Here is a 12,833-nt window from a genome sequence, read left to right as displayed (position 1 = left end):
TAAATTTATGAAGAGACCAGGCAGGATTCAGAATTTTGCTTCACCAAAGGTATGACCAAAGACTTGAGAGAAGGAAAAAAAAAAAAAAAGATGATTTGTCACAGAACTGAATTTGCCTTGGGAGAAAAAATTGCTTTCCCCTAAGAAGTTGAGAGCTCTTCAATAAGCCTTAGGTCCACTGCTGACAAATTGGCTTTCCAATATTGTTTTCTTATGAAAACACATTCTAAATGGTATACCCCCTCCCACTAGCCATGATGACTTAACAAATAAGGAAAGAGTTATTTTCAACTTTCTAATTCTCCTTTGTTAAACAATAAAGGATGAGAGGTGAAAGTAAGGTTGAAATGCAATTTTTTTCCAAAGGCTGTATGTCTTTATTTTCACATTCTTACTTATTCTTGCCTGAAGCAATGGTATTTTATGACCATTTAATTTCAAAAGTAAAGAGAAACGGCCCAGAGACATTCTTATCAGTATTAGGACACAATGTCTACATCTCTTTTATGACAATATCCACTTAATATTTACTTAACACTTTCCGCTCAATCATCTTCAATTACTATACAAATTGAGCTGGTGCCGAGTCAAGCATAAATACAAATTTATGGGTGAAAAATTAAAGCAGAGATTATAAAAATGGCCAATTACAAATATAGGCAAAAACTGATCTAAGGAAGCAAAATAATTGGACAACTTTTGTGTCTATAGTATTGTTGCTGAAGAGAGACAATTTTGGCTCAATACTTGACATATTTAGAATTCAACCTGTAGCTAAGTCAGTTTCATAATGATTAAAATAGATGAATACTTTAGCGTTGACTCAGTTCACCCCAAACTAAAACAAACAACGAATGAAACAAATAACCAGCTTGATGTCTGGCTATACTGGTTATCTGCTGCTGCCATAAGAAATAGCCACAAACGTAGCTGTTTAATACAACACACACATTTATTACCTCTCAGGTCTGTAAGTCAGAAGTCCCGGTGGGTCCGACTGATTCCTCCGCTCTGGGTCGCAGAAGGTGAAATCAAGATGTTGGTTAGCCTGGGCCCTTATCTGGAGTCTTTGGGGGAGAATTCACTTCCCAGCTCACTCAGGTTGGTGGTGGAATTTAGTTCCTTGAGGTTGTAGGGCTAAGGTCCCCATTTCTTTCCTGGTTGTCAGCTGGGAGCCTCTTACCTTAGGGCTGCCTGTGCCCTTTATCACGCTGCTCACCCCACGAGGCTTTCAGTCTCTCTGCCTTCCCTTCTGCCTCATGCCTTCACTCACCAGCTGGAAAAAACATTTTGCTTTCAGCAGCTCATGTGATTAGATTGGGCCCACCTGGATAATCCAGAATAATCTCTCTCTCGTTAGGCCTGTAAACTTGATTATAGCTGCAAAGTCCCTTTTGCCATATTCCAGGGTTTTACACGGACATCTTTGTGGGACCATTTTGCATACCACACTGGTTTATAAAGCTCCACCTAATATGGATTATAAATGTGAATTATAAAACTCTTGTTTTGGTACGTTACAGTCCCACTAACCTTCCTTCTCTTTCATGAATATGCTATGTCTATTTCTCTCCTCCATTTTTGCATGTTTTGTGCCTTTTGCTGGGAATGCTGTGCCCCAGATCCTCCTAAAGCTGATTCTTTCTCTTCATTCAGGTCTAAGTGTAAATGTCACCTCCTCTGAGGCGGTCTTCTCTGCCAGTTGCCTCTGTCCCTCAGTCAGTCTGTTCCATTACATGATTTTATTTTATTTATAAGTTATCTTTATCATTTGTTTGTCTACCTGTTTATTGTCTGCCTCAACCCATATGATTTAAGCTTCCTGAGGCCAGGGGCTGTAGCTGTCTAGCTTATTACTGCTTCTCCTATGTCAAGATCAATGCCTAGCACATGGGAAGATCTCAATATTTGTTGCCTATCCTGTGTTTTAGTTTTCCTTTGAATAAATAGAATGATTGTGTGCCACTTTATCTTAAGCACAGGCTCTGGGCGCGCAGGATCAGCGGCCATGGCTCACGGGCCCAGCCGCTCCGCGGCATGTGGGATCCTCCCGGACCGGGGCACGAACCCGTGTCCCCTGCATCGGCAGGCGGACTCTCAACCACTGCACCACCAGGGAAGCCCCAATACATTATTTTAATGAAAGATATTATAATAAGTATATTTCACTTGCTGTGAAAATAGGTACATGTCTAAGCCTAAAACAAAGCCAGATTGCAAGCAAATCGGGCAGCGGACTTTCTGTAAGGCTTAAAGTGGGGCTTCTCCACCCTGGCTGTACATTAAAATCACCTGGAAAACATTAAAAAGAAATTGACTCTCAGTCCTCACACCAGACCAATTAAGGCAGAATCTCTGGAAACGGGGCTCTGGTATATTTAAAAATCTTCCCAGTGTCCTCCTGTAACGACCAACAGCTGTTGCAGGAGCTCCAGAGCCTGAAAGCCGATCTGAAGCTGGGGAAGTGGGTGCAGGGCCCACCCAGAATGCCCCAGAGGAAGGGGCCCACAAGCAGAGTCAAGAAATTCCACCGAAAGCAGAGTTACTGGTACTGGACTTAGTCTCCTACAACAATGTATTCGTTTGCTAGGGCTGCCACCATAAAGTACCTCAAACTGGGTGGTTTAAACAACAGAAATTGTTGTCTCACAGTCTGGAGGCTAGACGTCCAAGGTCAAGGTGTTGTCAGGGTTGGTTCCTTCTGAGGGCTGTGAGAGGAAGATCTATTCCAGGCCTCTCTCTTAGTTTCTCGTACTCGATGCCTTCGCTTATAGATCTCTGCCTTTATCTTCACATGGCATTCTCCTGTGTGCTTGTCTGTCTCCAACTTTCTCTTCTTTATAAGGACTAGTCATATTGAATAAGGAGCCCACCCTACTTCAGCGTGACCTCTTAACTAATTACATCTGCCACAACTTTATTTCCAAATAACGTCACATTCTGTGGTGCTGGGGGTCAGGTCCTCAACATATGAATTTGAGGGGGATTACTGTTGGGCTGCACCCTGCAAGCCCAAGCCTTTTACTTGCCCAGCCTCAAGACTGAAGAAAGAGCCCTGGGTCAGTGACAGACATCGATGGTTAACAGATGGGTATCTTACATATCTGAAGCTAAAGGGTCCCGGAGCAACACCCTACTGTGGACATCAGATGGCAGGCAGGACAAGGCAGCAGCAGTCTTCGCTGTTGAGGGGGGTGGGCGGCTGGGGGGTGGATAGGGAGACATCAGTTATAGGGAGAATTGACTATTGAGGTCAGATTGGCTCATCGGTTACCAGGGAAACCAGCAGAGGGGCACAACTCTCTTAGCTCCTCCGGCTAAGTACCTTCAAGAGGCAGAGGTCTTCCCTCTGTTAAACTATCCAAGGGGAGCCATTCTGATCTAAAGATTAGAACAGTCTAGCTGCGGGTAGGGGATAGGGCAAGTACGTCGGTATTTACTCAGGTGCGTAGGGTGTAGGTGAAGCAGGGACTGGTGGAGCAGGGCCTGTACAGAGAGCTATCCTCGGTGGCCTGACCATACAGGAACACACGGTTCCACCTACAATTCACAAACACAAAACTAGAGAAAACACATGCCATGACTGTTTCCAGTCCTAGTCCTGGACTGAGGCATCCTTGAGAGAGTGGAAGCACACACAGTGTGGCCTACCTCTCAGGTAGGGACACTCTTCCAGAGCTAGGAAGGTAGAGTGGAGCCCAGTCTGAGCACTGTGGTCACCTTGAGCTAAGGAGGCAGGAATGGGCTGCAGAGGCAGCTGGAATTCATAAGATAGAGTATTAGAGAGGGAGGGCGTGGGGCAGGCTGGGAGGTGGGGGCAGAAGTCCACCTGGAGGTTCCCTGCAGGTGCTGGTCCAAGGGCACAGGGCAAAACTCCATGAGGTATTGGAGGGTGGCCATTGCAGAGCTGAAAGCCCAAAGCTGAATTTGACCAATGGTGCTCCTGTAAACTGCATTTTAATGGATAACACTAGGGTTTTTGTACAAAATAGTAACGATATGGATGTTATACCTTAATCTGTGAGGAATGCTCTTACATTTATTTTTGGGTCTAAATTAAGGATTAGTAGAGTTTTTTTTTAATGAATGAAGATAAATTGTCCCAGGATCCTGTATTAAGAGAAATCTAAGCGTATTTCAAGTGATCTATCAATGGAATTAGATGAGAATATTTGGGTCTTTAGTTTCATCACCACTTAGGTTCCAGTGGATTTTGTGAATTTTTGCATCATCTGTACCTAGAAGTTATTCTTCCCTGGCTCTGTGTCACCTGTCATAAGAGAGATACAAGAGAGAGCCCAGTGCTGGGGACATATGGGTGCCAGCTTGGCTACTGTGTTGAGAACAGATGGAGCACCTCTGACATTCTATGAAGACCCCAGAAAGTTCATACCTGAAGAGTAAGGGCCATCCCCTAGGATTAAAGACAAAAAGTAAAATATGTACTAACAAGAAAATAAATAAAACCAAGCCTGCTCAAAAGGATTGACTTAACAGATTAATACACAACACGGGAATTCCCTGGCAGTTCAGTGGTTAGGACTCTGTGTTTCCACTGCCGGGGACCCGGCGTTCAATCCCTGGTTGGGGAACTAAGATCCCACAAGCCGTGTGGCATGGGCAAAAAAAAAAAAAAAAAAGAAAAAAAGATGTTTAAAGAAATACACAACACCAATTGAAGGAAGACAACCAATCCAGATTCTCTACAATGTATTATACGCAATGTCCAGTGTATTATAAAAAAATGACTGGAAGCGCAAATAAGTAGGAAAATGTGACCCATAATCAAGAGAAAAGAGTCAATAAGCCTTGACTCCTACACTACACGACACAAAAATCAATTCAAGATGCAAATGTAAAAGTTAAAATTATAAAACACCTAGAAGAAAAGGTAGGGGAATATCTTCATGACCTTGGAGGTAGACAAGGATTTCTAAGAGAGGACACAAGAGGCACTAACCATAAAAGGGAAAAAGTGTTAAACTGGACTTCATCAAAGTTAAAACCTCCCACACATCAAAAGACACCATTTAGGAAAAGAAACTGCAAGCTACGGATTGGAAGTATATATTTTCATTTCCTATAACAAACATATACACTTATGACCGGGATGTATGAAGAACTTCTATAAATCAATGAGAATAAGACAAATATCTTAAATGTTTTTTTTTAAACAAGGCAAAGATGTCTTTCATACAAGAATTTATACGATTTTTACGTGAAAAGGTAAATCAAAAACACTAGGACCATTGCACGTGTATTAGAAATGGCTAACATTTAAAAATAGACTGGAAAAAACAAATGGTTGGTGAGGATGCAAAGCAAATGTAACCCTCATGCATTGTAGATAGTAGTGTAAAATTGTACAACCACTGAAAAACCGGCAGTGTCTTACACAAACATCTCCATTCCTAGGTATTTTCCGAAGACAAATGGAAACTTAAAATCCTATCAATAAGGAGAATAGATAAACAAATCATGGGACATTTATATAAGGGCATAATAGAAAACTAAAGCGTGAACTACTATTCTACTCAACAACATGGATGAAATTCAAAAGCGCTGTATTGAGTGAAAGAATTCAGACACAAAGCTTACATTCTGTATGATACTATCTATGGGAAGTTTAAGAATGGTCAACATTATATGGTGATAGTAATCAGAATGGTAATTGCTTCTGGGGAAGGAGACTGAGGCACGAGGGAATGGAAAGAGGCACAAGAAATTTCTAGAGTGATGAACATGTATTGGAGTGTTGGTGTTACAAATGTCATCAAGTTGTACATTTTAGATGTGAATTTCACAGTATATAATTGACTTTAATAAAAATGTTTCATAATTGAAAAATTAGAAAGAGAAAAGAGAGGCCACTATGGCAAAACATTGTACCCGTCTTTCACTTTGACCAGCTCCACTGGCAGACAGCTTAGCTTGCCAGATGTGATTGGGTTCCAGGTGGAACACTGCAGGGTTCTCAGCAGTTTGTTGTAGGCTTTGGGAGCCATGACTACCCAGTGGAACTCTGGGGTGGACTTCAGTGCCACAGAGCGGGTGTGAACCACTATGGAGCTTGGTTTTTGGCTATTCCTAGGGAAGTCACGAGAAGTGGTAGCAGTGCTGCTGCCAGATGACACGAGACCAGGCCTTGTCCACAACCGCCTCCGATGGGAGTCAGTGGTGTGTGTATCTGTCATTGGCTTTTTGGTGGGTCTCTTATATTTGTTCAGACTTATACATTAGGTTAGAAGCTCATTTTATGTGCAAGGCTGGCTGCACAAACACTGGCTGCACTGATTCAGGTGAAGCATCAATTTTTTGACATGTTTAGTTCTGTTCAAGAGGAATATTTACATACTGAGTCATATTTAGAAGATACCAGCCTAGGAAAAGAGTCATCAAAAACACAAAGCCTGGTGGACACATGTGCAAAGTTGAAGAGAACCAACTCAATCCCAAAGGAGGAAATGACTTCTCTAGTAAAAGAAATAAAGAAAGATAAGCCCAGACCCTCAAGACAGAAGGAGATGATGGATGAAATTGTAAGAATGATCCAGTCACCAGAAAATGACTTAAGAGACATCACATTACAAGAAGACTTTTCAAACACTGCAGTGGCTGGAAGCCTACATCCTTACTGTCCCTCACTAAGGGTCTGAAAGCAGGGCACTTCCGTCCACTCAGACACCGTGTGCCACCAGGTTTGGTTCTCTACCTCCCCCTCCAAAATGAGGTCCGTCATTGTCTGTGCTTCTGGAAAGCACTTAAGAACCTTCCTTCACAGGCTGGAGTTTATTTTGTCCACCTTCACATTCTGAAATCAGATGTGAGTTCCTTTAAGGCTGATTCAAACTTCAAATGAACCAACTTTGGAATGCCAGAAATACACCAAGAAACTTGGGACACTTTAGAAATGTCTCTTTTCAAAAGGAATCTTGTTCATTATTTTAAGAATGGATGATACTTATAAGACTCAAACTTGTGCTCAAAATAAAGCTTGATGGAACTTAGTTCTCAGAATAGTGTTTTGTAATGATTATTTTCATATAAATTTTATAAGTGAATTAGTTCTATTATATTTTTATATCCTACACATATTATATTTATTTAATATACACAGTTTATAGCAAAAGGAGATATTTTAAGTGCAAAGGCAATTTGGTTTGCCCAGACCTGTATTTACTATAGTTATAAATCAATGAGAAGTAAAGTTCTTTTCTTCTTAATAAATAGTGCTTAGTTAAAAAGTTTGTTTTTTTAAATGAATATACCACATATCATAATTGTGGGGTGTAGCTAAAGTGCTATAGAGGGAAATTTATAGCATTTAATGTTTCTATTCAATTAGATGTTATTTATATAAGAAGAAAGCCTAAAAAGGAAAAATGAAGAAAAGCCATTTATAGTGCTTTACAGAAGTTTTTAGCAATCCCAGTTCCTAGGCTACTCCCCAGACGATTTAAATCAGAATCTCAAAGGGTGAGACTAGGCACCAGTATTTTATAAAGCTGTCCAGGGGATCCTTATGTGTGGTGAAAATTAAGGATCACTGATTTTAATGGTATGCAGAGCATTATATATAATTTCATTGTAAACCCATATAAAACCTATCTTACAGCTACTTTATCTTAATTATATAATGGAATACTCTTAACTACAAAAGAATAGTCCCATATAAACAGAAGAAAAAAAATTGTCAACAAAAGAATACTTTCATATAAATTGATAATGAGATGGTGTGATATAGTAGAAAGATTACATTTTTAATCAGGAGATTTATTAATGGATTTATAAATTAGTCAAGATTAAAATTTTTTTCTAATTTGATATGGTGTGGTTTCTTATTTTGTCTTCAGTTTCCCTTATTTCTAAAATGATTGAACTAAAATGTTTCCAGTGATTCCCAAGATCCTTTATGGCTATAAAATTCTTTGGTTTTAGAATAAGTAGAAAATTTTGGAGATAAAGGGATTAAGATTTTGACCTATTAAGAACTACACTTTGTAATTAACCTTAAATGCAAGGAATGATGACATCTCCTACAGACACATCTTTACATATTTTTCATCTCACCCTCTTTTCTGGCTGGAATTTCATTTCTTCCTGATGTTATTATACTCATTGACCCAAACCTTTGTTCTGAATAAGTTACCTACTATCTGAGTATGAGCAATCTCCTTTTTATAATATTTATCAATGCTAGTATGGTGTCCACCAAACTGAAAATTTCCCAACTTCAGTTCTTCAGGTCATGGACATAAATTATTTTCTTATTTCATCAATTAAATGAAGTACAAATTTATATACAGATATATAGAGAGTAAGCTATTGCTATAATATATAATATATAATCAGTAAGCTATTTCTACAATAATGCTGTTAAACTACTCCATAATGCAGAGGCAAAGCCTGATACAATTATTTCCTGCCCTCAGTTATATGGTGGGTTAGGGCTTACCTGGGGTTCAGCTGATAGAGGCTGGGATTGGTTGGGCTTGGTTTTAGTCTATGGCTTGGGCCCAAGTCTGCTCCATATTCTCTCATCCCCTATGGTCTAGCAGTTATCTGAGACAAAAGGCAGAAATGCAAGAGAGTTGAATGAAAACACACAATGCCCCTTAAGCTCTTAGCTCAGAACTTACACCTCATTACTTCTGCCTACATTTCATTGGCAAAAGCCCATGGCCAAGCTCCATATCAATGGGGACTGGGAGTGTAATTTACCGCACTGAAGGAGGAGTAAATGTTTATTGTACAATAGTCCATACTATCATATCAATCAATCTACACATAAAACGAAGGACAGCCCTATCCTACATGATATCTCTTTGCAATTTTTGTTTTCTTAGGATGGCTCATCTGCAGAAAATCCTCTTCACATATCTGCAAATCTGCTTCAACAAATAGTAACATCCTCCCAGCTTTAAGATGAGCAAAGCATTAGCAATGTGATCGGCCAGAAGTTGAGGGCAAAGCCAATAAAAGTTTTACAGTTAAAAATTTTAGACCTAATTTTTAAAAAACGATGCTTTTTGTCTCTAAAAATCATAATCCTGGTGGAAAGAGTTGATGATTTCTGGCAAAGCACTTAACCTCAAAGCAAATGTGGTAATTCAAAAAGAATAATTTAGGTTTTCTTTCAGATGGCCTCTGAATCAGAACTTCTCCCCAGAAGGCAAAAAAAGTTTCTCTCATTAGAATGATTTTTATTCACAGAGAAATAAAGAAGAGAGGACATACAGGGATTGGTTGGATACTGGTTTCCCACAGCCTCAGTAATTATTATACTTGTGAAGTAAAACAAACAGATGTGATTGTGCTCCAGGTGGAACACTGCAGGGTTCTCAGCAGTTTGTTGTAGGCTGGTAGACAAATTATCTCTGTTGATTGAAAGCAAAATAAGATTGACACTTAACTACTTAACTGTCAGACACAGAAATGGTTTAAAAATCAAAACAAAAACATCCTGACTTCATGGTATTAAAATCCCTTGAGCCTGTCTTAAAGTTCTTCCCTGTAAATTCAGACCTGAGCTAGAGTTCTGGTTTATCATAATGGGGTCTTTCTCAGCAGAATGAAATCTACCACATGATGGGGTTTAGAATTCGTCTTGCTGCCATAAACCCACTTCTTGTATGTCGGGATGATCTCCACGTTCTCAAGGTTTCCAGATCCTGGAATTCTCTCTTCTTTCTCCACTTCTCTGGAGCAACCAATTTAGCCCACCCTGTCCAGATGGATTTCTTTGTTGTTGACTTCCTGCCAGTAACCCAGCTCTCTTTTTGATAGCCTGTTGTGCTTCATCTCTTGTCATTCTTCATTTGGAGCTTGCGGCTTGATCTCCACGCAACCCTGGGTGAAAGAACTGGTCTTCTGTCCAGCTCTCAGCTGCTAGGCTGTACCAGCCAACGTGAACACCTATCCACTACACCACTTACCTTACCAAATACCTGACATGTGTCACCCCATGGTCTACAGGTGTTAGCTTCTGTACCAAGGTTAACTCCCCTACGGCTACCATACTGATTCCAGCTTTCTTCTTCCTCCCCCATCAATCTACACACACAATGAGGGCTGCAAGCTCCTACAAGCAAAGTATCTGAGAAGTTGGGTCCTCAGTTAAATTTGTGTAGAAATGATAACTAGACAAATGAAGTAAGCCAGGCGCTGTGCAGCCTCCAATGAAGAAACTAGACATCAACTGTATTTCTAAGTTACCTTAGTTTTCGTTTTGAAGAAATGAGAGTTATCTTAGGATTTGCATATGAAAGGTGGTTATTTACAAAACAACTCTCAATAGTAGAACCTTGCATATTTATATTTGAATCAATAACTTTTTAAAATAAGATTAAATTACATGACTAGTTTTATACTGATCTTTGAAATGTTCACTTCCCATAAATGTGCCAGTGCTTATATTGATTGTTATTGTCTTTTCATTAATTGAAATAATTTAAGATATCGTGGATATAAGCATGGACTGGGCAATGTTAATAAAGCCATAGCCAACCATGTCAACTGGTGCCCTGCAAAGTTCAAATTTCTCTTTCTAGACGAATATAACAAAAGTCTGAAGTTCTTGTGCCAGGTGAACATATAACAAAGGGATATCTTTGAAAATGTAAAAACAAAAAAACAAAAGCCCCAAACAAAAAAAGGCAAAAAATATATATATATGAGAGGGTTTACAAATTTCCATGGCTGTAGGTGGCTGTAGCTCACCACATCTGTCAGGAGCTAAGAACTGGCCAGACTGAAGCCATGCATAAAGCACCACGCCTAACTCAATTGATGGGGCCTTTGCAAATAGAGTTTTCTAATTATCTCAGGAGTCTACTAGAATTTGGGCCTCGGTTTTTGGTGCCTTCCATGAACCTGTAATTTTGGGGCCTAGCACAACCATGTGGCTAAAATTGCTCACTCCAGTACATCATTATCCCTATATCCCTATATCAAGAATAGCAACAAACTTTCAGAACCGCAGCCATGGAGAGGTTCCTGCCTCCAGGGCAAGGACTTGGAAAGGCAGGTGAGAAAGGACTGTGCTATAATCTCAGTTTTGTCTGCTTTATGCCTTTAAATAGACTTCTGTTTTTAAAAGGATTAGCTCACATAAATGCTTGTTTAATTGGCCTCATAGTGGTTAGGAAGGACTTTGGGAGTCTCTGAGAGCTCTGAGAGTGCTAAGTCTTTACCAAGAAATCCAATCTAGCCTGGAGCATCTCTGGAGCAAGTTTCCCCAGGATCCCAAGGTAATTTAGTCATGACCTAGACTTATTTATTATTCTATACCCTTCTTCCCAACATGAATAAGGTTTATGGATCTCTCCTCTCTCAGGGGGCAGAATATACTAAAAAGTTATTACCTCTGCTTTTAATCTTGTAACATGGAAAGCCCATAGATGCCTCAAGTCCCATAAAGCTATAAGAACATTAAATTTTTATAAGAATTATTATGACTTTTCCAGACCCTGTGTTACAGCCTCATAAGTATTATCTCCAGTCTCAAAAAAAAAAATAATAATCCTAACAAAAACATACCATCACCAACAACAACAAAACCCCTGAGAGGCAGGTATTATTCCTATTTTACTAGATGAAGGAAAAGAGAATTGAGAAAGTCTAAGTGAGCTGCCTAATGTCACAAAGCTAAGAACAGAATTTGAAAATAAGTTCTCCTATACCCAAAGTATGTGGTCTCCCCTGGATTGTAGAAATGTAGGTTAGGAGTGACTATTAATCATCTCAGTGGAGTTTCCTTGGTAACATTAATAAGGTAACATTAAAACTCACCTGATTACTCATTTCAGAGTAACAATTACAGATCGATTATCACTCCAAGGGTGTTTAATAAATTGGATTTTCTATGTAATTGAAAAGTTGGCATTGTCTATGTTTCATGACATTACATATCCTGGAAGGGAGATTTATCAGTCATTTGTCTAAATTGGAAGGAAGACTAGCTCTTTTGTCTAAGAAGCAATTACAATGGCCCTGCTTATGAACTCCCCTAAGCAATTCTCATAGAACAAATACAATTATTCCCCCTTTGGACTACCAGATGTATACAATTTTGGAAACTACAATACATTTTAGGCTCTGATATATTATTGCTATAGGCCAAGAAGATACACTTTTGGGCTTTTTAGAGAGACTATATTAATAAAAGAAAATGTTATATCTAGTCTGACTTTCCTAGGGAGCACAGTAATTTGTGAAATATTAAATAAAAAGTACACATGCAGGAGGAATTAAGGGCACTACACATCATCACCAACAAATGCTTGGGATTCCAAATTTAGTTGACCAAGTGCCAATTATCAAGTGTGTCTAGATAAATTGGCAATTTTCTTAATATTGTTAAAAAACGAACAACCAAAAAAATATATACATGAATGCACATGATGTAACCGTTAAGAAAAACAGCAATGCGTGATTGTTACATTTTTAGACTTAATGTTTGAACTGATCCCAATAAAGGTGATACAACTTATCCCAGTTCACATGACTGTTAAATAAAAGAGCTAAAGAAGGGACAGTTATTTTGTAAGTAGTTCTTGGTACAGCAAATGTCAGAATCCCAATTGTCTGATCTGGGGGATATTAACTAAAATTCAATGATTAAAAAATAGAGGCAAAAGCAATATCTGAATGAGAATTTTGTCAATATTCCAAGGAAAAGGAATTTTAAAAGGTCACTTGTTAGTGGTTAATGTTATGTTAATGAATGACACTAGGAAAGAAGCCAGCAAGTCAATTGTTAACATATCCTTTCCCACGAGATACTATGGCTAACTTGATCAAGACCAGTCTCTTCAGTTATCGCAAAATATAAT

This window comes from Monodon monoceros, unplaced genomic scaffold, assembly GCF_005190385.1.
Source record: "Monodon monoceros isolate NGI ecotype Baffin Bay Population unplaced genomic scaffold, NGI_Narwhal_1 Super_Scaffold_6, whole genome shotgun sequence".
NCBI lineage: Eukaryota > Metazoa > Chordata > Mammalia > Artiodactyla > Monodontidae > Monodon > Monodon monoceros.
The sequence above is the reverse complement of the archived record's forward strand: the minus strand, read 5'-3'. Positions refer to the sequence as shown.